This window comes from Neodiprion pinetum, chromosome 2 (assembly GCF_021155775.2).
Source record: "Neodiprion pinetum isolate iyNeoPine1 chromosome 2, iyNeoPine1.2, whole genome shotgun sequence".
Classification (NCBI taxonomy): Eukaryota; Metazoa; Arthropoda; class Insecta; order Hymenoptera; family Diprionidae; genus Neodiprion; species Neodiprion pinetum.
Window position 1 is genome coordinate 25,059,590 of NC_060233.1, and position 26,958 is coordinate 25,086,547.

General features: G+C 35.1%; 1 protein-coding gene and 1 long non-coding RNA gene across 9 annotated transcripts in view; one reads left to right on the forward strand and one right to left on the reverse strand.

Annotated features, from left to right (window-relative positions):
- sona (sol narae) overlaps window positions 1-26,958 on the reverse strand; it is a 109,141-nt gene that overhangs the window by 76,744 nt on the left and 5,439 nt on the right. The window lies entirely within an intron of this gene.
- Window positions 16,233-19,821, forward strand: LOC138190468 (uncharacterized). The gene is made up of 2 exons (XR_011176464.1): window positions 16,233-16,527; window positions 17,240-19,821. It is a non-coding gene; the product is annotated as an uncharacterized lncRNA (long non-coding RNA).

Here is a 26,958-nt window from a genome sequence, read left to right on the forward strand (position 1 = left end):
ATACTTTAAAAATTGTTGTTTTTTTTTTTTGTAACTTTCACTTTCTTAGTAACCGCTATTACGAATTTCTTCTTGCCTCATTTTTCTTGATTTCGGAAAGTTGTATTTTCGTTAAAAAGGGTGAAAAATATTATCGTTCTTCGGAAGAGACTTTTTTATTTTATTCTGGTACAAGATTTACAGATTTTTCGGCCAAACGTGTAGATTTTATCGGAAAAAAATGGCTAGGCTAGTGTATCGGAGTGAAAATAGGAAGTAATATCTACATATCGCATTATACATTAGAAGAGTGAAAATATGGGCGCAAGTTGCACGCAATGATGTGTAATATTTACATTGCTGATGCTAGCGTGAGATATCATTTATCTTGCTTTCATTCTCTGGGGCAGATTTTGCATATTTAGTGTAGTTGATCTTGTTGTTATAATAAATGTCTCCGCGCACATTTCACACACGTACAATGTATAATGTGACTTTAATGTTATAGAAGATGAGTTTTTAACCCTTTAGTTGACCCTGGGACGCTCAGCGTTCCACTTTTTGTTTTTTGCAGCTTTTTATTTATGAAACCACTTTTTTAGTAACAGCTGCCGAGTTTTTTGGTTCCACATGATCCCTGAAATATTTCCAGGCACAAGGAGAATACAGAATTTATTTATTTATTATTGCAATAACAGCACGTGTAAACAAATGGTCGAAATTTGTACTTTTTTACGAAAAAAAGTATTTTCTGCTAATCTACCGTAAATGTCCAATTGCCAATTTTTACCAAAACTTGACGAAAGGGTTAATCGGTAATGCTGCCTACGATACACGCGAATAACAATGAAGAAACTTTATGAAATAGCTCAAGGTTTTCACCGCAATAAATAACATACGTATGTAAGTTAGGTATCTTTAGACGTAACACTCTATTTACAATGTCTCTAACAATAAGTTCATTCTTCGTTGTTTCGCACGTACTGAGCGACAAGTGAAAGTGTGCAAATTCGTTGCGGGGATTTACAGTAAAGAGCGTTGAGCGTCGCAATTGATTAAATATAAATAAACAAGCAAATGAATAATAAAATGATGTATCATATACAGGGGGGGGGGGGGGGCAAAAGAAACGTGAGTCATTTTACGCAATCATTTATTTCACGCTATTTCGCTTTCGTCCACGGTAATAAACTTCAAACAATTCATTTCTGCCGTGATCACTAATGAATTTTATTTATTTTTTTTTTTTTTTTTATTGAACATGTATTTTTGTCACATAAACGTTGAATACGAATTTTGAAATAATTAATTATGTAAACGATTCAGAACGTAATTTGGTATGTTTCTGTAAATTGAGCGTGAAAAATACGAAATTGCTTCGGATTATTTATACGCTACGTATAATGATTCTTAATGTTGAATTGACCATTAAAAGAAAAAACTGGATTTCAAATAGTTGATATTTGAAAAAAAGAAGGCGCCTGCATGAAATTACGTTGTACGTATCCAGTGGAATTTTTACCGTTTCAGAGTGAATTAAAATTATTAATCGACGCTTGTTTACAATTTTGGTATATGTTTTTGCTTGTATTATACGCAATATAATAATTTCATACGTACTTGAGGTAAAAAGAAAAGGTATTTTCAACTCTTGAACATCCATAAAATAACAATCGAGCGTTTTTTTGTAGATACAGAAATGATGAGATAAATTACGTCTTATATATTTTTGTACAAGATTTAACATTAAAACGGGAATGATGACACAGTTTTGAAAAAAAAGTTTCTCCTTCTGTCGAAACGGATGGAAAAATATTGACAAAAGTTTTCCAAAAATATCAAAGTTCGTCAAATAAAACATAACATCTCTGTTGTAATTAAATGAATGGACGTGTAGTGACGTCGACGCTGAGGCAAAACGCCTTAAGCATATTACCTTTTCAATTCAGTTTCTCAGCCTGTTACGGAATATTCCCCGCAATAAACGCTGTATAATTAAATACGAAAAGTGTCTAGGTGAAAAAAAGGAATTCACTGCCAGACTCACATCGCGACGAATTAGTGAATATTGTAATGAATAGGCCTCAGGTGTTCCACGTTCAGGTTTCTGAAAAACACGTTTCTAGCGTATGGCTTTGCCAGATGTATCTCTCTCTCTCTCTCTCTCTCTCTTTCCGAATTCAAGCAAGCCTCGTACAGGGCTTTATTTTCTGCGGGCTAGTGTTCCGTGTATCTTTGTACCTTTGCTTTACTTTATCTTCTGCATGTAAATATTTTCTTTTATTTATCAATTCATCTATCTATCTATCTATCAATCTATCTATCTCTCTCTTTGTCTGCTTGTACTGTTTTTCCCTTTTGTTACTCTCCACGGTCGAGTCATTCAACATGCACATTCGGTAGTTTGGCAGAAAGCTGAATTTTTTTATTTAATCTTGAAAAATAACTATCATTGTCAGTCAATCAATCTCATTCTTTCTCTCTGCCTCTCTCTTCCCGTCACAACCTTAATTTCTAATTTTTATAATCGATAAATTCTTAACAATCCCGACATTCTCTCACACTCTTAAATTTTTCTCCTTATCGCGGTTATAGTTTTTCTCTTATTATTATTCTATCTACAATACAGTACTACGCTGAAAGATCTTTTACTCGGAAGTTATCTTCCAAGTCTGTCACCTTGTTTCTTACTCAATTTATATTTTTGGGTGCCAACCCTGGTATAATAAGATACGTTCTATTCTATATATATGTATATTATGATAGCTATGTTTTTGCAAAAGCAAACTTTATGATTAAGAAATGAAATTTTGGTTGTTATTCGATGTATAGAATCAAAATTTATTCATCCAAATATAAACTCAAAAACAATTTTTTTTTTTTGTTCACCTTTTTAACCACTTTGTACATTTAGATGGTTCATTCAGATAGTATGGTCCATTAATCTTGAAATAAGCATGTATAATGCATGGATTTCAAGTATAATCATCCAACCCTAAAAATTCTTGATTGCTTTATACATGCATATGGAGAATTCCACGCGAACCCGACCAATGTTTGATCTTCGCCATTTTAGATTTAGTTCAAAAATTTTTATACGATTGTCCTAACTCTGAAACAGAACCTTGAGTTACATCAAATTCTTTATCCAACCGGTTAATTATTTATATATTAAAATTTTTTTTTAAATTTCAAAAACCCGTATTTTTCATTTTGGACATTTCAAGACCAGGCCCATGATGGACCGACTTTTTTTTAAAATTTTTTGCTAGCACTTGTAATTTTTTTGATCAATTAAAGCATTTTTTGAACGGTCTGAAAATTCTCGACAAATTTTCAAAACTTTAATCTTTCTATTCTTTCACTTCAAACATTTCTAAACTAGTTTTTAGGAATCTTTAGACCGGTTCAATAATGTTTTGGTTGATCAAAAAAATTAAAATCACTGGAAAAAAATAGAAAAAAATCGGTCCATCATGGTCCTGGTCTTCAAATTGTGTTTCTCATCCGTTTCGAATGTTTTCGGACTTATTTTATTTACCAAAGGAATTTCCAGTAAGTATTAAAAAAAAAAAAAAAAAAAACTTTTTCAAATTGATTTTTCCATTAGAGTAAACTGAAACAATTTTTCTGAAATTGTACATAATCTAGTAAATTACTTCACGTCATAATTTTTTGTAGATACATTAAACAGATTTTGTTTTCCTTCGACAGCCAAATTATAATATAACTATTATTATTTACCAAACTAAATCATGAAAATTAAACATTTGAAAATGTCAACGTGATGGAGAAAAGTGTTTCACAATCAGTGAAATCGTAGGGAATAAACTTGCGCAGAATAGAACGACTTGTCACAGAGTGAAGCAGTACGAATGTATGTGGCATTTTTTTCCGATTTTAGAAAGACTTATGAAAACTCAGTACCTGATCTGATCTTTGTAACTTCGGTAGTTTTTCCATGAAATATTGATAGGAAAATCACCGCAGCCTGCGAATATATTAGTTTGTTTAGCGCTCAACTTGTGATCATCTCGTGATAAAGTGACGAAAAAAAGTATTGATTTCCAACGGATCTCCTCAATTTCGTAACGAAGCTCGAATGATATACAAAGAACACGTAGTTGTATATACGTTATACATAGAATTTCAAACTGTGTGCTACGGTTTCCTTACAACATGAAACTTGTGTAAGAACATAAACACCCACACATTCGTAGTGCGGAAAAAACACTGCGAAGCAAACGGTTTGTCACGCGAATTTCATAGCCGTATTAACCAAGAAAAAAAATTAAGAAAGCAAAAAATAGACACTGTCAGTAACAGGTTAATAATATATGAAGTTGAGTTTTTAAGACTAACATAGGCTTTTTTTAACCTTTCTTTATTATCCTTATTTCCATCGATAGTGATAAATGCACTTAACGAAGCGTGCCCATTAGCATCAGTAATTACTTATTTTAATTTCAAACGAGGATATATCATTTATACAGGGATTTTTATGATCACACCGAAACCTAATGCTAAGGTTAAAGTTCGATGAGAGTATTTTATCTTTATTTTATTTTCTTCCCTATTTACCAATCACAAAAATAAATGGTCACTGTATTTTGTTGCACGACATAGATAGAATTTTTTCACAGTAATAACCTTTCTTGAGTAACTCCAGAAAAAAACTGTGAGAGATTTCTCTTCGCTCACCTTGCAAAAGATATCCGTTTATCGGGACATACATACCTGTAAGGGTATGATGGGACTGAAAATGATTATTGTGATTATTGCTGATAAAACCGGTTTTCCTAGGTTTAATTGAATCGGTTTGTATTTGGCGATATGTTTTTTTTTTTTTTTTACAGCGATATTCAAAGGTGCCCTTTTTTCCATTTTTCATTTATATAACACGTTAAAAAAATGGACAAATTTTTGTATTTTTTTTTTTCTATCTCGTAAACAGCTCGACTTGTAAACTATCTAAATGCAAATTTTTATAGGAGATTTCACGCTCTGTACAAAAGTACTGAGATAGAATTTTCCTAACTCTAACCGATTACGAGATATTCGTCTATAAACGTTGAGTCAGCTTCAAATTTGTAATTTTTTTGTATATTCACAACAGTTTGTTCGTTAGTTTAACACCTCATTTTATGTAAACACTGATCTTATTCGATAACCTGTCAAGTTTCTAATAAAAATATCATTATATACCGAATCTGATACGTATAATATATATATTATAAAATAATAGAAGAAGATTTGAGAAGTGAAAGTAGAGGTCTTATCGTTGCAGAAATAGAACACGGAGTCAACATGCGGGTGACATCAATGCGGGATTTAACGTTCTTTAATTAGCGCACACGCTGCAGAGAGATATCAATGCTGCCGCAGAAAGGAACACTCGTCTCTGTCCAGTACCAGGTTTGACCTTCAGGACGGTAATCACCGAGCCCGATTTTGCCTGGCAATAATAATAAGATGCAGGCAGTTCGATAATTGGCGCATATTTTTCAACTGTTTGGAACGCTGAGATTTTTGGATAATTATCTTCGAAGGTGCATAATTACCTAAGCTGTACCAATTGCATGCAGTGGTATTATAAATCAGTGTCATGTAAATATGAATAGATGCAATGTGGATTTAAATACTCACGTTTCGCGGTCGTGACAACAAGTCTGCCATATGGAGAATTCTTTGAAAATCAGGCCTCTTTTCGGAAGTTATTGAAACTAACCCCAACATCGTAGCGACGCGCGATAAAACGATAAACTATTCAAATAATTAAATATATACCTATCTGTAAATTTATGTAGGCTAGGAGAGAAAGATTTCGTAATTTTATATTCGAACGGTGAAAAGATTTTTTCAACCAACACTTCTTCAACGGTAATTTCAACATGGAGTACTGATGAATTTACTTGCTACAAAATGGAGAACGCGGAGGCTGCGACCCAGTAGAATTAACCTATAAAGACTCAAGACGCCCCTCAAAGATCGAAGGACTTGCGTGTCTCACGGAAATTTTTTCACACTATCATTTTATTACGAGAAATTCAATCAGCATTTGGAGTGTAATTGTTGGTTGATGTGAGGATTCGGTAAAAGTAAAACTAGTTCTCGAGTGGCGTACTGACAAAAAAGTAAAACAACCTTATGAAAAACGATTCAGCTTTGATTTTTTTAAATCCATAATTTATCGTAGAAAAAAAAAGATGAAATATTGTAGCGACCCATCATATTAACCGATGTTGAAACCTATGAGAATTTTTTCGAAGAATCGAAAACAAGTAGGCTCGTAACTTTTATTGACTACGCCCGACTCAAAAATGACTGCATGGTAAAATAAAAATGAAGACGTCAGAGAAGATTTTTATTTACTTTTAATTAGTTACATTTGATAAATTCAATTTTTGTTTCATCAAAAATGGTGGAGTTGAGATGACATAGAATGCCTCATACATGCCAGTATGTACGCTTTATTTATCAAATTTAAAATGTAATCTGAGTAGGTACGAAAAAAAATCAAATCGATGCCAATGTATTTTTGTGTAATTGTTGATCATTCACTAAAGATCTCCAAATGATTGTAAGAGAACGATCATCAGAGTCCTTCACTCGAAGTTCCCCATTTAAGGCGTGATGTGTTCCCCTTCAAATAACCGATAAAATACACTTATTATTCGTGCCGCTGTACGATGGAAAAATTTAATTGCCTATTTTGATTTTAAGAAGAACCTTGAAGGCGCATAGCTGATGCCGATTTGAAGGCAACAATAATTACATACGGCCGTATTAAAAAGCAAACAATACCCGTGCAGTTGCTCACCGATTATGAAATGAATTAGGCAGATAACGCTCTTTCAATAAATGGCCAAGAAGCTTCGGGAATCAGAGTTTGGGGGACTCAGCCTTCTTCGACTGGCAACCGGCGGTTCTCCGGGTTGTTGCCATCGTTATTCCCATGAAGTTTTTGTCACCAACGGCCTTGACCCGCATCCAAGAAGCGTAATCCCTGGATACACGCTATACGGTTGATTAAGAGAGACCGTGATGTGATTATACATGGTGTGTCTAGAACTCCTACGACGCGCCACTTTCTTCGAGATCAAAGCCTTCGAGTAATCTTGTACCAACTGTTTGAAGAAATCCCTATATTACTAGGGAATTATTTTTCCAGCGGACGCTACCCTGCTCGGTAACGCCATCGTGTGGAGTACACGACACACAACGGTCGTAACAGTTTGACGGTTATGTATTGTGCAACATACAGGTTTTATTTGTGGTGTCAATCGAAAATAGATTATTTCAAATGTTAATCGAAGATGAATGTAAAGTTTATAGTGGAAATGGTGTATTCGTGTATTGTGCAGTGTTGCGGAAGTAATCCTGCACATTGCGTAACATTTAATTACCGTAATTTAATTTTAGTACCTCGCACTGATATTCGAATTATTCAATGTTTTAAAAATTAAGTATATTCTCCGGTACACGAATCCCGTAACATTGCCGCAACAAGTCAGCAGATACTTAAAAGACCCGCTCATCTTTTCCCCATGCAGTTTCAATGTCACAACCATTAATTACTACCGATCTAGGGTATTTTCGAGCCGTTGGTACTAGTACAGGCAATAGGGGACCCGTTACTCTTGTCCATAATGCACTAAATTACAGGAGTTATTTTTTTTCATAAATAGGTTCAGTATGACGTACTGAATGTAAATACACAAAATCCTTACAAAATTTAAGGGCGGAAGTGCCGCCATTTTGAGAAAAACCGTTTCGGCCTATATCTTCTTAACCGTGCACTCTAGGCCCAAAATAATAATGACCTTTATTGTAGATAATGATATTTCCTATCTTTTTTGTTGAATAACTTTTTTTGTATCACTAACTATTAACAACTTATACGACTGCCAAAATTCATTTATTGACTTTTTGATCAATATCTCCCCGAATAATTGTTTAAACAACGAAATGCTAATAATCTAACTTTTAGATCCACAAATTTCCTACAACTTTCCTACAAAGTCCAGTCCAACGCGAGAGAGAAACTTTTTTAGAGAAAGAAGCACTCCTAGGCACACCATGTATACTTACACCACGAGAAAGACCGGAATATATAAAGAAAGAAATGCGGGGCCGTAAAGGCGGATGTCCAGAAATCTCACGACTAACAGTTCGCTTGGAAGCGGACAAAACGAAACGACGAAACGTGAAGGACGGCTCCGATGTCCCTCCGGTTCCTGTAATTGTGTCGAGGATCATCGCGATGGTTATCTCTCGTGTTTCTGCTCGAGGCCCGAAACCTTGTGGTTGCATGCACCGAGCACAAAAGGAACACCTTCAGATTTGAATTTCACGGGCCCGCGCCGCTTCGAATACACCCAAGGGGTTAACTAGTCATCAGTTTCTGTGCACAACAGGTTTTAAGATTGCACAATTTCAGAAGATTACACATCGTTTCAAAGATTTAGGATAATCCAAATTATTTTGTAGGATTTCACATGATCTGATGGCATTTCAAAGGATTTCAAAAAATTTTAGGGATTTCAGAAATAACAGACAATTTCAAATGATTTTACATGGCCTCGAAGATTGCAGGGAAACCAAATTCTCTCATACGATTTTACAAGGTTTCATTAGGCTAGAATGGATTTCTGAGAGTTTCAGGAACTTTGCGTGAGTTGAAAGACTTCAGAGAATCCAGATGATTACAGAAGAATTCATAGGATTTGAAAAAATGTTGAAGAACTCAGGGATTTCATATTCCATGATTTAAAAGACCAAAGATTTCAGATTATTTCACAAGAGGAGATCTCATATGGTTTCAAGAAATTTCACGGGACTTCAACGGATTTCGGAAAATTCCAGAGATTTCAAATGATTTCATTATGTTACGCGAGATATTAAGTGTGGTCAACCCTTTGACGCGGCCTACAACAACAATTGGTACGTGTAACGGTTTCACCTTTAACGACTGAGTCTGAACTTCCGAATCACGGTTTATTTGTTTTATGAGAATAGTCACGCGACGTGTTATTTTGCTTCTCGTTACTTCTGAAATCTATGAAAATGACCGAGTTATGCAAAAGATAAAAAAGACGCCGTCGGCAATGGTGTGATTTTTGCATCCCCTAAGGGTTCGTTGCCTCGTAGAGAAGTCGTTGATCTTAGACTCTGTTTTCATCTGTCTGGCAAACTAGACACGTGTGTTCTTTTTCCATTTCACCTTCGCGTATTTTAGGTTTATAATTTTATGCACGTGTTTGTGTAATACGCGAATTATGCCGATGGAACGATTTTGCGAGTTTCTGATCGCCATCTTTTTCACGGGGTCTAAAATCTTTTGGTCAAATTTCCGTTTTTATGTTTTCTTCTTGTCGAAACTCGTTTCGTTGACGGCACCACGATTTATTTTACAGCGAAACTCACATTTATTATTATTAGTGAAAGACGAAGACGATCATCCTTATCGTACGTAAAGGAAACATTATAATATGGTGATTAAAAGCAAGCCGGGAGACAGTATCGCGTATAATAAATGCGTTAAAGTGAGCGTGGCAATTTATGTCGAAAGAAAAATAGTATGCAAATTGGGCAACCATTTACTTGAGTTAACGAACTTGAAATACACTATGTAAAAAAATAAAGCAAAAAATACGTCAACAGTGAACTGCCTTTCTGTATTATACGTAAAACAAAGATCCGAAGACCTAACGCAGAGATTTTTCTCTTTGCGGTTAAAACCAGACTTCAGATTTAAAGGATCATTCCTCCCAAGTTTTTGAGTTTTGGCAACGACTGCATGTCTGAACAGACATGCACCGTAGAAGTGTTGGTTGAAATATGGTAAGAAACTGAAGAATATTTTTATACAATTTATGCTGGTTTGCTTGCAGATAGAGATATTATGCTCAACCGGTCTTTGATTGGAGATAATTATTCGATTCGCAATACCACATTGCGAATTTTTTTAATTTTTGAAGAAAATCGCTAACCCTGGAATTCTCAAAAATATTAATTCCTTCAGCATTGTGAACAGAAAACAATTATGTCAATTGATCACGCAGATGACAGAAATTCACGTTTGAAGAAACTTATTGCAGGCTCAACATGATCTATATGGTTTCCCCAAATTGATGCAACGACAGTTGTCACGATAATGTGACTCGTAAGATACCAGAAATAAAACCCGATACTCGTTTTATGCAGGTAGATTTATCGCAGCGGCTGGTTTTTAATTTCGTGAATTCCACAAAGCTGATCGGGAAAAGTCAAGGCACTCACGACAGAACTGATTCAACTCTTGCGGTGTAATAAGTAAAAGTAAAAATTTCCTCACTTATCGACGGAGTAGGCAAATCGTATTTTGTACTACGTTTTTCTCCTGTGTATTGAAATTGTTTCGAACTTTGGGAAATGATAAAGTTGAGATTATGGTTGTGTGATCATTGAAGAAAGTTCGGGGAATTCCTAGAAACAGTATATTTGAGGTTATAGCGCGCTAATCTACTTTGGAATCCTACCTTTTTTGTATCGTCTCATCAACTTTCCAAATTTTCCTCAATGATCACACAAGCGCGATCATAAATCCCATCGTTTTTCCAACACCTGCTCGAAAACTACAGTGCCCCATGTCTGAACGGTGCGGTAAAACCACTATGACACTTGCGCAAGATGAAAATACTCGATTTCCCACACTAGTTATTGCTTTGGCGCATGCACACTTTCGAACAAATCAATTTTAAATACTGTGTCATGAAGCGTACGTCACAGAACCCCAATTTTACTTGCTTTTAGTGGCACCGTCGTTACTTTTCAGCTCAAACTTTTATTTACAAGTGTTGGAAAAATAGCGTGTGTCACACGTGCGAATGGGCGATATCTGAATCGTGTCACTACAGCGTTCGCTTTGGCTCATGCTGCAAACTTTACACTCAATGGAAATTGCCCACTTTCTGCACTCGTGACACGACAAATTCTATCTATCAGGGTGTTTCAGAAAATAATAATTTGTAATTTTCCAAAGTGGTACCCCCTAAAAAGTTTGTTTCGATTGAAAGATAGATTCTTGGACAAGATGAGTCTACGTTATATGGAATATCGTCCTCATATGATTTTTCATTTTTTAACATTGTTTTTTTTTCCTTCATGAAGATAGTGTGTGAATAGTGAGCAACAAATTTTTTTCTTGCTTACATTAATCAAAATATCAATTTACATGGCAAAGAACACCCACATTTGTAATATTAAGTCTCCAGTTGATGTTTGAGAAGTGTATCTGACGACTAATGGTTACAATTTAATATGAAGTTTTAATTTAGGAAAATAATATTTCCGTTCGATACATTGTCATGTTACGAATCGTAATCTTCGGTTTGTTGAATTTGTCGGTATAATAGGATGATGCGATATTCTCGTACTAACTGGGAAACTGTCAACATGATTTTTTCGATATTCAAAACGGGGGATCACAGTAACTGGGATTCCTGATCACCGAAATTTCGTCGAAAACTATCGAGCGGTTTAGAAGATATGATGCATTGTTTACGTAGGTCAAGCATGGTATGTACTTTGAAATTTGTGCCGCGTATTTCAACATACGATGAGTCCTACGGAAATTTCCAAAGTCGCTTCGACGAAACCTTATTTTTAAGAAAGTGTGAGACCTTCCTCTTTTACTACCAAATTCCGAAATTCGTATTTTACACTTTTTCTCTTCCTGAATGATGTAATGTCGGGAAATAACAGCATTCCTGATCACACTTTGTGGTTAAGGAAATGAGCCCAGAAATTTGATCTGGGGATATGAAAAATATGAGTTTCAGCTATGCCATAATCTTCAAGCGAGCGAGAACTAAAAATGGAGGCTGTAATTTCCTAAAGTTTGAAATGACTTCTCTACGCGGTCAGTAAGATGTGAACAAATTCTTACATCCGTATTTACTCTAAGATTATCTAATACCGACTCACACCAGAGGTATTTCACAATGCGGTAAAGAGCCATATGTAATTGGAAATCTGAAAATCTGCCTTCAGTGCGGTGATGATATTTAAGTCCCGAGAGTTCCAGCCGTGAATCATCGACAGAGTTCAAAGTTTCAACACTTCAAATATTTGCTTTTTTATTGAATGGCCGATCGGAAGGTCCCAATCCAACCTAAACCAGCTAACAATTATCATTCTCATAATTACAGTATAGCTGACGCTGACTGTTTGGTAGCCGTCGCCAAGCCTCTGGTCGTAAGCTATTTCAGTCTTTTCTTACTACACCGACAATTGTAAGCAATAATTCGTCTTTCCAACGCTTATTGAAAAAATTCTTTTTCAGCACTGCAAAGACTGATGGCGTGTGTCAAGGTCAGGTACCTTACATTCTTCTCCGCCTTACGCGTGTTTAAACAAATAATTAGTGGCTCTTGACTGGTTACTGCTTCGGTCCATCGCGACAAGCCTATTTATTACGTTGACTAAGCTAGTCTGATGTGTTTCGGAGATCTTTATCATACCGGGATAAGCGACCTGCTAGAAAATTTCTATGTTGAACAGGCATCCGAACTAACAAACTTTGCAGCGGGTTCTCCATCTTTTGAAGAATAACAAAAATATTCCACTCGCCATCACTCAGGCAGATACCTACATAGTTCAAGAAGTGATACTACAACCTAAAAAAGTTTGAAATTTATGAAAACGGTTAAATCGAAACATGCTTCTTATATTAATAGATCATTAACTATTAAATAAGCGTCAAACATCATCAAAATGTAAGTGAATATACAAGGTATGCTGCTAAAATAATAATTTAATTTTTTTCTTTCAGATCTTATATATGAGACAAATTATTTCCAATTTGAAACTTTTGTTAGAACTACGCTTCAGTGTTTGAAAAGGTTTTTTATTCTAAATTCAGAGCAATTTTATAAGCATTTTCATTGAGTCTTGTTAAACCGAAAATATATACGTCTCGTTGCATCTGCAGCTGCTTGTACCTACCAGGAAACGTGCGATTATTGTTTGGACAAGAATATTAAAATAGTTGTTCGCCTTGCGAATATTCTAATATAATTTTATCGTCAACAAAGATTCACATATAGAGATACGATTGATAAACAGACTGCAGGCATAATAACGTTGTACGTATGTACATATTTATGTGCAACATATACATGCATTGCATGCACTGGTGCAGTAAACGATGTAAGGCTTTAAGAAGGAACGGGCGGTAGGGTCTGAATCAGAAGGTGACGAAGGAAAAAAACCATTCAAACACATTTATGTGGTAGCATTATTCACACAAATGATAGTAAACACCCTTACTGTGTAATACGAATAATGAATCTAATTGTCTCGTCCTTCAAAATTACACGTATTGGCCTCGTGCTTGTCAATGTAGCCCCACTTTTAGAACCTTTAACCCTTTAATTCACGCTGGGACGCTCAGCATCCCACCTTTTTTTGCAGCTTTCTATTAATTAAACTACTTTTTTGGTAACAACTGCCGAGTTTTGTGGTTCCATATGGTCCTTGCAATACTTCTAAGTGTAAGAAAATATAAAATTTATCAATTTATTCATTAAAAAAATAGCACATGTAAACGAATGGTCGAAATTTATACTATTCCACGAAAAAACTGTTTTCTGCTGATATACCATGGAAATCCAAATGCCAATTTTAACACAAACTCAATATACACCAAATAATTTTCCTTCTTGTTGTTTTTGTCTATCCACCATATTGAATCTGCCGTTTTGAATTTTCGAATTTCGACTTCAGATTCGTAGTCAGCGACCCCAAAAGCCCATGCACACAAAGTTTTACGGTTAAATTTTGCGTCACCTGTACTGTCCTGTCTCGTCCGCGCGCTGCGAGTACCTTTACCTTTTGTGATGCCGGTAAAACCGACACGTTAGACACGTCAGTCTGTGCAAGTTCAATAAATAAATTTGATGTGGGATGTTCAACAAGAATGAGCGATCACGTGTGCTACAGGTTAAGGGAAAAATAGTTAGAACTATTCAGGAGACAGAAGAGAAGCGGCGGACCATAAGGGACGAGTTCCGGCATCTGAGCGTCGCAACCACGGTTGAGCTAGTTAACTACAAAGAGTTACCATACTCTTTGGTTAACTATACCCGTAGCGTCTGAAAGTCCTGCAGACGTAGTGCGAAAGAAATGAGGGGCATCCATTTGAGTTTTGCAATGTTGGGTTACGTTGTGTTTACGAAGATGTAGCCTATTTCGCGTCCGGCCGGCAGTGGCGCTGCGGGTTGATTCTGCATTGCCAACATAAATGACTTGTGAATAAGAATTTTCGTCTCTTCAAGCACTGTATATAAGAATGTATTGTGTAGATGATATGTTTACCCTTTTTGAATTCTTGCTTCTGATGAGAAGCCACGCAAGACGGGCAAAGCCGTCTAATAAATGATATGCAGACGTGCAAATCATTAATCACGAGAAGATAATTGTTGAAAATTATCATGGCGGCTAGGTGGTCTAGTGGAGTAACGCTCCGGCTAAGGATCTCTAGACGCCAGGTTCGATTCCTGGCTCCGTCGTTAATTTTTCGAAATCACCAAATTTTCGAATTGTCAATTTACATAGATGACTTGTCCCTAAAATTAGCCGGTTCAGAATTACTGTTGCCATGTGTACCTGATCGTTTCTAAAATCTTTAAGGTCGGCCTCTCTATTACCCTCTCTGTCCTTCATACACGCACTCCATATCACATCCAGAGTTTTATTATCAGTGGGTGTTAGCCTAGGATGGGTTGTTCCAACCTCCAAGTAAAGTATCCGTCAGCTAACGGCCAAGTAAATTTTCTACCCCCGCCACTGTTTTACCCACGTTTATCGGGAGGTGAAACAGCTTTAGCCGGTATTTTTTGGATGGTTATAAACTACCTACCGAGTAGAGCCATTTACCCGCCAGATTACGTTACTTGAAAGTTGGAAAAACGCTATATAGACATTCACCCGCTGAGTAGGCTACTTGATACTTTAAGTGGAGGTTGGAACAAGCCACCCTTAGTCCTGACCGACGCACGAGTCAATTTGCATGTGACCGGATACGGTTTAAATGGGAAGTAGCTTACATTATTAGAGTGAAATAACTGTAGGAATTAATTTTTGCACCTACAAAGGCTGCAAAAAACGGCAAAATAATCGGCTGGGATTGAGTTTTCATTGCTTTCCAAACGCAAATCATTCGATCTTAGATATAAATATGTATAAAATTCACCGTAAGATAATACAACCAATATTAATATAATATGCAATATTTGACATTATGTAGACGGATCATTTTTCTGTACCTCATCAAACATGCTATTTATATGGTTATTCGTGCAAGTTCTGTTCTGGAATCGTGTTATTAGACGAATAGAAAATTAGAAAATGTCAACGTCTCACGAAGTTGAAGTTGGTAACGAGAAAATAAGGTAACATTGGAAAAACAACGATGGATTTGTAACTTTAGAATGACTTTGAAAAAGTTGAGTTTACAAAATATGAGTTTGCTTTATGTTATTCATATCAATTGAATCTGACGCAATTCTAAAGTTGTCAAGTAACGATTCACGTTAGAAATTTCGACTTTATCATGTTTTGTACGCTACAATACAGTTTGGGTACAATCATTTTTTGGACACAGTATGATCTGATTGGATGCAAGTAAACTAACTATAGAAATATCTTGCTACTACGAACCATACACCGCAGGAACCGTTGAGGTTATTTGAGCAAAAAATTGATAAGCAGCTGTACTTATAAAAGGGCCTATCCGAAAGATACGAAAAAAAATTGCTCTACTTTTTGGTTTTCTTCATTTTTCATCGTTTCACGATTTACTCGTTATTTTTTTTCAAGTGAGCACGAATGATTAATACTTAATAATATGAGAAGCGAGGATATTCGAAGTACCCAACGTAGGAAGGTAACTTGATTTTTGCAAACAAAAATGCATATATCTTGTAATTTATTGCTGCGTTGACCTATCGTATAACTTTCACGTTCTTGTTGTTTCACCGCAAGGTAACAACACGTGCATACACGTATTTTTCCGCCGAGTACGGATGCCAAACGGCTGCTCAGAAACTCCGCCTACTTTTGCCACAGGCAGCTTCGAGTGGGGGCTGTGTTTGAACTTGTAACAGTGGCGCCATACCACGTTAAATTTTATCCCTAAATCTCTGACACCACGTGTCGCAATGGAAACGTTCTTTTAAATACCTATAGTATATTCTTTGGTGGAAGCACATCCCGTTCATGAGTGAGCTAAGTGAAGCGCTAAGCATGCTTGGTACATAACCTCGCGGCATTAAGTCTTAGTGTTAAACCAGCGATAGGACACGCCACACGAGAAAAATGTATCTGGCGGTGAATCCACATAAGTAGTTTAGTTAAACACCGTTTACGAATGTGCAAAGCACGCTCAAGAACCCTTACCGTTGGTTTATTTATTTAATATAGGAAGAAAAAGGGTGAGTTTGCTCGGTCGGTAAAGGTAAGAGTACTGCATGACCTGAACACATAACTTCGCCACAGACCCTACCAGTAAGTATTATATATTCTCTAAAATTTCCGTCAAAACCCTGGTCAAAACTTACACGGAGACCGATTTGCTCGAGGGTAATTGAAAGTCGTGATAACCTGGGCTATTAAGTAATTTGCATACAGCCTCCTCAGAGCAATGAGGCTGAAGTTAATAACGTTAGCGTATCAAAATATTGGGGGGAAAAAATCACTATTTTGCAATTTTGTAGTGACTGCGAAGTGGTTAAGTTTTGAAAATATGAAATACTTTTGCCGTATTGTAATTTACTGCATCTCGCCTTATTCGGAGCAACATTCTCGTATTGTCTGGGTCTCTGTAAGTTTGCCAGGCACAGCACTAAATGCACAACTGTTGTATATATATATATATATGACAGGCAGAACGCAAATGAGGCGTCACACCGATACGACGAGCCGACGCTTAAAACTTTCAGTAAACGTCACGTACTGGAGGTAGTGCACGAGATATGTAAATTTTGATTTCTCCCCGCTTGGCAACGCGCTTGGCACGTTGCTGTAATTCAGATCGTATCAATAACACTTATGAAGGAATTATATTAATTCACTCGTGACATTACAACTCAGACATAGCTCGGAAACCATAAAGTCAAGTCTGCACGAGATACGAAAACGTTGAACAGTGCATAGACATGATTCGTAAGATAGCAAATCGACCGTGTCATTTTCAATGGGATATCATTTTTGATTTTAGGTTAGCTGCAGATCATGTGCAGATCCCGTAGGCGCAGGCTACATGAAAGCTTTCACATAGATCTGTACCTCAGCATCGATTATAAAATTAACAATGATGAAAAACTATCGGTGAAATACTCTCAATTTGTTCTAAAAAAATTAACCTAACAATGAGAAAGTAATCTGTGATTAATGCAGTACGTTCAAAGGTCATGCGGTCCTAACTACCTATATTGCCTCGGGCTCGACGAGTACAATAAGCTTACGTGCACAAACGTGCAGAGTACTTGCACCCAAGTTAATACTTATTAAGCATGGATTGGCAAAAAACCGTCTCTAAAGCACAGTGCAAGTTCACGCAATACAAAGCGGCTACAATGGTCTTCTCGACGAAAAAAAAAATATTCAGAATGGTTTACACAGATCTAAGGCAGTAAAATGATATTTGATTAGTGCTTTTTGGAATCTCATACTGCTCCTGGTCGTACCTGTGTAGCTTGTGCAAAAAACGTATAAGACAAAAAGCGGCGTGGAGGTAAACGCTCGTCATGATCCACAGCGATAAGCTGACGAGCAATGAAAATCCTGGAGAAAGAAGTATTTATGGAAACCATCGGAAATGTGTTTTTCTAAGAATAGTATCCTGTGATTGGTTAGGTCGTGAGCAGGATATACCTACATCCATTTTCGACTAAAGTCATCCAATGAATAAGTCATAGGCAGGAACGATAGTTCTAAACAAAAAAAAATTTTCATCGTATTATTATTATAATGAATAACAATAACAAAGAAAACAACAGCAGCAGCAACAGCAACAATAAGTATGTGTGCACTGGTATATATTTATATATTTATATGGCACTGATACCTAGGTACAGTGTACGGTATCTATGCACAAGCCTTTCAAAGAATCTTCCTTCCACTTTACTCAGGCGATTGAAAACTTCATTAAAACTTGGATGTGTAATATGTATTTAATCATGCGAGAGTATAAACATTTGGCAAGAACCATAACGAGGCAATAATGTAATTATGAACGAACTTTCTTCGTAAATAATTTCGTTTGATCAACAATAATTTGAGAACAGATTTTGAAATCGGCCAGAGTTCATAAACACCAATTTTTTCAAATACACTGCAACAGATATTCGTCAACAATTACATTTGCATCATTTATCCATATGTACTATAATGTAGGATTTCTTGAATATTGTAGGCACAGTTTGCGGTGGTCGGGTCAGCGAATAAAATCAGCGACAAAATATTAGAATCGGACGAAAAACGTGGGACTTTAATAGTTTTGAATGTCCTAAGTATAAAATCTTTTTTAAAATCGTTGATATCAAACGTTGTGTTCGAATTTGCTTAGAATTATTTCTATCGCATAGTAAGAATATTTTTCTTAGAGTTCACCACAATTGGCGCAAATAACATTGCTGGAAGGTTTAAAAAACGTTTTGTACGTTTTTCTAACTTTTCATTCAAGAGATCCGGCTGATTTATCCTTAAGGAGACGCGTATCGTAAGTCGGAATCTGACGATAAGTATTAAATATGGCGGAATCTTGCAGCAGCTGCTTTGCGCAAGAGAAAGTGCGTAACACTGCTAATTATACCTTTCATAGGTCTGTCTGGATTCTCCGGCATCAGCGCGATATACAGTCTGTATAAATTACATTGACATTCGCATGGTTTTCTCTTTAAATTTTTATACTTTATTTTAGACGATGCGAAGTGTATTTTCATCGTTTACTAGTTGCGGCAAAATATTTCTAACCATTTTGAAAGAAAACGATTGATTACTTATCACAATATTCAACTACATCTCTTTGATTTTATATTACACTCTGTAATTTTGAATCCGTGACAATTCACTGATTCCAAATTCTAAGTATAAGATTTAATGACTTTTCGCTAATTTTTCACTGAGAACGAGTGCCAGTGTATATACACTGAGTTTTTCCAGTTGTATACTTGTAACTGGGAATCAGTAAATTCTTACTGAATAAGATTTCGAGAGCATGGATTAGTTTTCGTAATCCGAACAAATTAGGAAAGTTAAAATGTATGGCTTTTCAGGATCACAATCTCTATTTAGCTGTAATTATGGACATGTTATATAGCTATTGTACACAACATTTGAAAATCCTCCAGCTTTTGGTTCTTAGGACTTACCGCTTACGAGAAACACGTTAGTCAATTTTATGACGTTTTTGAAACGAATCTTACTGTTCTAATTTTTACACTTTTTGTCGTTGGAATTTTGTGTTACAAAGTAGAGATTTTTGAATATATCATGAAATTTTTAGAGTGGAAGGAATATGGGATCATCATAATTAAATCGATGAAGATATTCCAAAGATTCAGATTTTTCGGAATATATTCTATACTCCTGGAATATTTAAACTGATTCAATTATGCTACAGTTTTCATCTCACTTTAAAAACTTTAGGATGTATTCCAAAATCTGTACTTTTGGACTTGATAAAAGTGAAACAATTTTTTTTGGACCTTCGCATATACGAACTGGAACTAAAAAAATATTTTTTGCAATTCCTGAGGATCTACTTTAAAATGGATTCAATACACCGAAGGACCAGATTCTTTTGCACAAAAATCATCTGGCAATTTTTTTTCTTGATGACAGGAAGTGCTGAAAATTCTAAGGCAATTCAATTTAATTTCAAAACGCGATAACATCGATCAACGTGTTTTTCATATGCGGTAAGGCCTAACGGCCTGAAAATTGGAGAATCTTAGTATCTTAGTGTAGACTATAATATATTCAAATTGTAGCGAAATGCAAATTTCAAGTCTAAATAGCCTGCGGAAAGTTGGTGGATCGATCCGTATATACGTACTGTGTATAGATGTGACAAAAAGTTTTCAGTTGTTTACTAGGAATCACCAACAACAAATATCGACATTCATAGTAAATTTTGAAGTAAAATATTGAAAATAAAATTATTTCTAAAAATTTCTTGAATATCAATGGATGACAAAACATATTTCCGAGATTTTGTAGTAGTTACATAAACTTGTCAAGATCGATTTGGACAAGGATTGAGATTTCAAAAAATACAACTTCTTATACTTAATTTTTTTACAACTCTGCGATATTATCTGAATAATCATTTTTTAAATCTGTGAAAGTATTCGATCAACAAGGAGCACGGAGAACTACAGATGAGAGAAATCTTTAGATACCGAAATGTAAATGCGACTTTCTGAATACGTTCTCTGCAGTTTCAATAATTTTTAGTTCAACTTTATTCTTTTCGACCAATTATTTTCAATTGAAAATGTAATATTTAGTTACGTCTTCTATAAGAGCCCACGTATCACCTTATTTCGAGTGAACGGTGTAGACAAAAATTCTGAAATTATTCAGGTGTACTTTACAGTCCTGGGTAGGATGTTAAGAAAATTTCAAGTTTTTATCCACATTTTTCTCTACCCAGCGAACCTCCTTAATATCTCATGAGGAAAAATGGTCAGTATCTGAAGAAAAACAGTCATTGCAGAGTTTGTCAGCGTATTTTGACGGCCTCTAGTAAAATTTAGTCAGTTTTAGAGAGGTTGATTATAAAAGATCTAACTTTGGCGTGAGAATTATAATCCAAGTAACTCTACGGACCCCGATGATAAAACAATTATCTTCTATGCTTATACACAGGAGCTAACTGTTTTATCATCGGGGTCCGTAGAGTTACTTGGATTACACAGGTCTGCAACGAAAAAACTGCACAGGTTTTTGATACTGTTTCTTATAGATTTTCACTCACCGAAACGGGGAAAAATACTCAAAAAGTTCCATAACGTCAGGTTTTTTTTTTTGAACTTGTGTTTGTAGTTTCATTTAGAGTGAAACTTTCGTTTAATTCAACATCTGGTATGCTATTCTTGAATCTAAAAATCCTATGCAAAACTTTCTTACTTGATTTCTTACTTCAATTTAATATGTATTAGCGTGAGACTCAAGAATAAATACAAACAGAGAAACAGAAGATGGAAAGTGGAAGCGTGTTCGGAGATGTATCGAAGAGAAGAAGAAGAAAAGGTTTCACAGGCGAAAAGAATGAACATGAAATGTTAAACATATTTCATAAAGAAATTGTCTGTCTAATTTTATAAGAAATATTGTTTAGTTCATTGTAATAAAATGGTAGTTATTCATTATTGTTATGCTTTTTTTTCTATTTTCAAACACCTTGTATTTTGCAGGAATATTGTACTTGATGGAGGGAAATGGAAGTTATTTTTGGATTCAGCCCACTCGAAAACATAATATTTACCAAAAACATCCTATGCAGCTGAAAAATAATTTTTTTTTTTTTTTTTCTTCTGCAAACCTGTGTTACAATCGTCACGCAAGAGTTAGGTCTTGTATAATTAGTCTCTCTAAAGTTAAGTGAATTTTTCAGGACTTTGCAGTGCCGCTTGAAAGTCGTCGTGTACGAGCTAGAAACTATGAAGCTGGGTTGATTCTCAGCTCAGCCGGATTATTACAATCCCGCGCAAGCAAAAGTTCACCAGTTCACTACGGTTCACCCTTCCCTTTCAAAGTCAGCTCTTACTTTCCCCTGATCGGACAACACGGCGGCGGCTACAATCCAAGACTTATACTAGTCCCGGATAATAATATCTGTTCGATTAATTCCCTGCAGAAAAAAATTCTTAGAAATTTATCATCACTTTTTTTCAGAAATTTCTTAGAATTATGTTATTCTTACGGTCGACTTGAAGGAATATTCCGTATTATTTCTGAGAGGGAAATTTAAGTTATTTGATAGTATGCGAGGTATTTCAACAAAATTCTAGACGGTTTCTGGAAAGAATACATATTCTATCGGAACTTTCGTTTCTCATGCCGAAAATCTATAAAACTCTGGAAGATCTGAAAAACTGGTTTTTTTTCTTTTACACTATTTGTGAGCGATTTGTGCGTGAAAATCGATCCAACTTTTGGAAAAAATTCATATTTTTCTAAACGTCATTCTGCATCATAAATCTGAAAACGTTCGAGTTACGATGATTTTGTGTATTTCCTGACCGTAAAACGTTATCGAAAATTGGAATGGATTTCTGAAAGAAATTAAAACCGTTCAACACACAGTTGGAATTCAATTTTATCAAATGCAGTTGAAAAAATTTGGATGTATACATATAAAAGAACATTTACAATAAAACTAGAAATATAAAGAGTTTTCCGAAATTTTCTAAGAAACATGCAAGGCTTTTCTACTAACCTACGGAAACGAATTTTCTGTTTCGTAATTTGTATATTTGTATGAAATTTCCACAAAATTATCAGAATTTTTTTGAGCTTTCTAGAAAAATTGATAAATCTGTTGGAAATTCAAATTCTGAGTAAATCAATCACTATTCCCGAATTTTTTTCGAATCACTTCTATTCAGGTTTATTATCATGATTTTTATTTATTCTCCTCGATTTTGGATCATTTTGAAAATTCCTAGGATTAATAATCAACTCGTATATTCTGCAAAAGATCAGCTGTCCCAATTTTCAAATTGACCAGCCGATACTAATCAGATTGAAAAAAGTAAGACTGATAATTTTCCAACATTCTTATTCATCACTTTTGCCGTAACAGTTGCTTAAGATTGAGATTTTTTTTGGTAATGAGAAACCAGGCATTACGAATGATGAATATTGGTTTCTTGACATCGGTATTGGTTCATATCCACGAATAATATTTACTCATTACGAATAATGTTGTATTTTTCAGTTAATCTGATCCAACCTAACTTGACTTGACCTCCTGTGTAAATAGAAGACCTAATTTTATCACACGTCTACGATACCTTAAACCTACATTTCTCCAGGTTAAAGTCTCAACAAAAAAATCGTTTTTTTTTTGTGCCAAGCACCATTTTGTACGCAATACAAATATCAACAACAAAACGTAGCGTTTCATTTTTTTATCCTTGACTTTTTTGGCAAATCCGAAGTCTAAAAATTATGCATTTTGGGTAAGTCAGTTTCCAACACAACGGTTGTTGATATAATAAATCACGAGGCTGAAGTTATAGTAACGTTAATGTATCGAAACGTTGGAACCAAAATTACTATTTTACACCTTTCGAATATTTGAAGAAGGTGGATTTACAAAGTCTGAGTTTGTTGTTGCCGTATTAACAGTTTACTAAATTTCAAGTAATCACAAAGTCGCAAAATAACGACTTTTTCCAAAGACGCATCGTTACATTAACGTTAAAACATTTTGAACGAAACTAAAAATTATCAAAAACTCTTCCGCTATCAAAACTAAATACTGAAATTTACGCTATTTTGTTAATGCACCGTTTCAAAAAAATACGAAATAATCGATTAATCGAATAATTTTTAACGATTCAATCGATTTGTATTCAATTGTTTTTTGGACTTGATTAATTGATGAATCGATTATTTTCAGCTTAGTGGCCATCGCTCACTGAGCACATTATTGGTAAATTGGAATCGGTGAAGAATACAAAAATCTTCCGAACTTCAGGGCAATGAATTCCGATCAACATAAAGACAAAGACTGTTACTTTTTTTTAATCCCCCGTCCGAGCGACCCGGACACAAAATAACCGTCATTGAACAGGCGGAAGCAGAGATAAATCTTAAATGTCGTAAGGGAAACGGCGCCAGCAGCCTTTCTACATCCGTAGTTATAAAATAGCGCTGCGGTACAGAATAATAAGATATCAATGAAAAAAGTGAGACAAAAACAATTAACGAATATAAAAAATGAAATAAATATACTACGATTACAATTATAACTCATACCGATCTCGGCAAGAGAATGAATTGATAAGTCATGCTGTGCATGCAGGAACAAACGTGTCCGACAGCTTTTTCTTGTTTTTTTTTTTTTTTTTTTTTTTTACTCGTTTCTTTTCGCTGCTCTATCCACTTCGTCCATTTTTATATCCACCAGTGAAACAAAAGTGAGTCGGTTGTAGGCTTTGCATATAATATACCTATATAAATACGTGATTGCCTCTACCTGCAAATAGACTGACTATATATATATATACACGTATACATACATACAGCTATATGCCACGCAGCAGACCGCAGCAATGTTACAAAATATCAACTTTCACCATATCAGCACTAACATGTACATGTACTATATAGAATATACTCATACATAAACACTGGTATAAATTTCTACGCGCATTGGTTTATGAAAGTCTCCATTGTACGCAACTTGTATACATTTTACAGGTATCCTACACACACAAACACACACACACACACACACACATGTTAACATAGCCAAGTATACTACGTGTGTCAGTGATCTCTTTTATAGTTCTAGGTACAATACTATACCTTTGTGTATATTACGCGAAATAAAGTCTGCACCCGGTATTATCGAGTTGCGTAATGATTCTAAATCGCTAAAATAATTATGGTGCGTTCTGTGCCAACAGGACAAACGTCTGACCCTCACCATGCAAGATCTGAGCCATACTTTTTACACTCATGTTTTTATTTTCGTCGATATCTTTTTTCTCAACTGTTATTCAGCAATGCACTAATTTTTTTCCCATTCTCTGTATCAATTAATTTTCAGATTGAAATCTATTGTTATTTTGTGTACATTTGATTCCAGAAATTTTACTCGCCGTACATTTAATATCGATTTAAGACCCGTCATTTTAACAGAAGTGAGAGTAAAAATTAGGAAACCGATTGAATTTACATGCAAATATGCGTAATGTATGTATACATATACTGCGGATCAGGCATCGATCATATTGGCATGGAATGTCGATTACATATTTCCGCCTAGCCTACACTTTGAACACGGATTTATGCTGCAGCTTTTTAAATCGCGACATCGTTTCGCTTTGGGCCTTTGCATGTAAAATTTTTTGATCATAGCGTAACAAGTCGCAAAGAAAGCTAAAATAAATAGGTCGCGTTTTTTTCTACTTCCTATTGAACAAAAATTAAAATAAATTATATGCCTTGGTTCGAAACTAGGCAACAATTGTTCTGAATCGGTGAAATTTAATTGCATCCGTCATTTACAATAATAATCTTTTTTAATGTCGAAGAAAAAATACGATGCTCATAGCTTCGTATTTTAGAAAAATTTTGGACGTTCCTCTTGCTAGATTTACTTTCACAAACTTTCAGATGTGTCAACGAATCTACTCTTAGGATGTAAAGTTCTGGCAGAGTCTCGTTTTTTTTTCTTTGCAATCTGACAAATTCGAATGGTTTTTATAAATTTTATAGAAATATATCAATATCTAGGCGGAAAAATTAATTTCGGCAGATGTATGGAACAGTCTTGATATTTCTTGAGAATTTTTGAATAGTTTTCTCAATTCTATTGTTGAAAATATTCTTTCACAGATATATACAGATTTTTTTCAGATTCATTTCGGAAAAGTTAGTTCAAACTGTTTCCTACTAATTTTCCATTTCCCTCAGAAATCTAGTTTTTCACGACGCGGTACTTTCGGTGTCAATTAGTGATACAAAATGAAGTTGCGGAAAAATAATTTTTTTTTCTACGTACATACATACGTATCGGTCCAATGCCTCTACCTCTAACTGAACTCTGTCGCAAATCGTCAGGAAGTCGAAAACTCGGAGTATTCAAAATTTTCCAACAAAAAAATGAATTTCTGAAAGACCGTCAGTTATCTTTAGAAACTCTGAATTTTCGAAATCTCCCATACACAATCAGAACGATTAAAACTTTTCCAGAAATGGTAAAGAATTTTATCATAAAATTGTCCGAAACCATAGCATATTTACGAGAAATTTCTCAACTAATAATTACACAGATATTTCTAATGATTTTACTTACGCTGAAAAGGTAGTGGGAATCAGCTGTAAGTATAATCACACTGTTTCCGTCAATTTTTCGATCTTTCTTCAATTTTCATCCATGCACAATTATATACTACGTAAATCATTTCCTTGAGTTTCACACAATTTCATCCTTCAAGAGAAAGAAAAGTGAAAAGTACGATTTTTACTCGTCAGTCGGTTCGTACAAGTCAAGTTTGCAGGTAACGGTGTCGCGCAGGCTGATTGTATGTCGAAATTAGATCGGTAAGGCATATCCTCGTCGTGAAATAGCCTTGTAATATGGTATAAAATATATATGTACACATATACATGTTTAAATATTATACATATATATATATAAAATATAAAAAATGTATACGTGTGTATATATATATACACACATACACACTATATAATGCATTAAATTATACGTATTCGAAACCGATCACCGATCACCGATCACTTGCATTACAAACGCGTAAACGAGAGTTTAGGTACAGTGTCGAGTGCCCGCGGGAATGCATAGTCAACCACTTGCCCAGGCTAGGTCTTAATCTGTATTCAAACATCGTCTTTAGAGCGAAACTTCTGACCTTGGCCCGGCGTGATATTACAGAATAAAAAGACAAACCGTACGTACGATTTCCATCACGACCAGTCTCTGCTTTAACCCTTACATGCATATATCTTTCCTTACATGCGATTCACTTGAAATTTTGCATGCATAGTCAATAGAATCGTTGATTACGAATCTGAACTCGAAATTAAAAAATACAAAATGGCTCATCCAGTATGACGGAAAAACAAAAAGAACAGGAAAAATTTTAGAAATATTCTGTAATATTTTTTGGTGTTTATTATGTTTGTGTAAAAATTGGCATTCGGATTGTCATGGTAGATTAGCAGAAAATG